At 39.7% G+C, this 1,815-nt stretch overlaps 1 protein-coding gene across 1 annotated transcript in view; it reads right to left on the bottom strand.

The window, feature by feature from the left end:
* Nucleotides 1-1,815, bottom strand: part of LOC112516756 (bifunctional aspartokinase/homoserine dehydrogenase, chloroplastic-like) — a 40,516-nt gene that overhangs the window by 8,617 nt on the left and 30,084 nt on the right. The window lies entirely within an intron of this gene.

Genomic DNA, 1,815 nt, shown 5'->3' with positions numbered 1-1,815 from the left:
CTAACTTACATGCATGCATAATACGTGTCCCATGACACCCTTTTCTTACATAATTAAACAATAAATAAAACATAAAAATAATCCAAGTTTTTTTTACATTTAACAATTCCAACAATCTCCCTCCTAAATGTCAAAACGTCTTCAGGTAGCTTCAAATATTGAGTCTTCATAGTATGATCACTAAATCCTCGCCTTCAACTGAGTCATCGCTCGGGTCCTTGTCTCCCTCCGAGTAGTAGCCATCAATACTCGGGTCTTCGTTTTCCTCTGAGTAACATTTATTAATGTTCGGGTCTTCGTTTTCTGCTTGCACACCTTCTGATACCTTGCTGTCCTTGAGTTGAACTGATGTCTTAGTGGCGTTCCGGTCTTCCTGACCATTCCCCCTGGTCCATCTACCATCCGAGGTACCTACGCCATCATCAACCTGACAACCCTTTGTGTCTTGAGTCCTGTCGGGCATACTCCCGAACTTCTGACTCTTAATACTCGTGTACCTTCCGTACCATTTCTGAGCAAAAATAAAGTATTCGTGTGGGTGCAGAAGATAATCTATAAACAATCTATTAAATGTCTCAYCATAACATTCTGGAAAACCRAAACTCTCTGCAATCTYGTTCCAAAGTCCATTCACGGTGATGATTTCGTGTCCTCCATAACCTAAGATCGATTTGTAAAGATCGAATAGACACACTTCCAGTCCCGAAACCTTCGGTGGCACAATGATTTCTTCATTGTCCTTGATCTTAAAAAACCATACTAGTGCTTCGTTGAATTTCTTTTCAAAAAATTGCTTATTTGCATAAGCAATTCGGTCATACTTGACCAAAATCATGAAAGTGGTAAAATCATCGAGAGTTTTAATATGTACGGGCACAAAACTCCCACAAATCTCGATTTTTTCTTCCTCGATCATTTGCTTCTTCCCTTTGTCACATTTCTTCGAATTCGTACTCCCGAATTCCTTCTTTTCTCTTGTTTCTTTCTGGGAATCGTCACACATATGAGTGATTTTGCACTTCAAATCACTTACTTCAACTTCGAAACCTTGAAGTATAAGTTGCTTCATACTCAAAACGTTGATGTTAACTTCTGGTACGAATGATACGTAAGGTATGACATACGTTCTTTCGTTCGTATTTAAACTTATTTCACCRATACCATGCACATATATAGGATCAAAGTGACGTTCTTCATCATTGATGAAGAGACACTTCTTAAAGCTATCGAACATCTCCTTTGTAGGAGACATGTGCTTAGAGATTTGAGTATTTACGTACCAAATGTTGTTCCAAGATCCCATATCCGTACCTATAACCAAATAATCTCCGTTTATGACGATTCTTTCGGTGTGTGTTTGTTGATAAGGCAGCAACGGACCAAGAGTTCGAGTACTTCGAATTTTGCTGCTTGTTCCGATTTCCGTTGCTTGTAGGATCGATTTTTTCTGCCTCGAGGATGCCATCTTTCTTGGGCAATCCCACGCAAAATGCCCCTTCAACATGCATCGATAGCATGTTGGTTTCTTCGGCCTAGTTTCGCTTTTTTCACGAGAGTTGAATGGACTGCTTTGACACTTTGCGGTCTTATCGTTTCCATTGATTYGTGTACRTGTTTCGCGAAGTTGTTGCARAATCCTCATCGAGTTCCTCCTTGTTTGTTCTTGCTTCCATTTTTTATCCTTCCGTTGATTTTGATCCAACCGTCGGCTCTGATACCATGTTCGAGATGAAGACTTTGGCATCGAAACTTTTAAGTGTTTCGATGTAGAACCTTCTTCATTAGAGATCATGTGATTGAGATCTTTAGAAGTTG

This window comes from Cynara cardunculus, assembly GCF_001531365.2.
Source record: "Cynara cardunculus var. scolymus isolate 2C chromosome LG 8, CcrdV1, whole genome shotgun sequence".
Taxonomy (NCBI): domain Eukaryota; kingdom Viridiplantae; phylum Streptophyta; class Magnoliopsida; order Asterales; family Asteraceae; genus Cynara; species Cynara cardunculus.
Note: the sequence above shows the minus strand (reverse complement) of the source record. Positions and strands in the feature narration are given on the sequence as shown.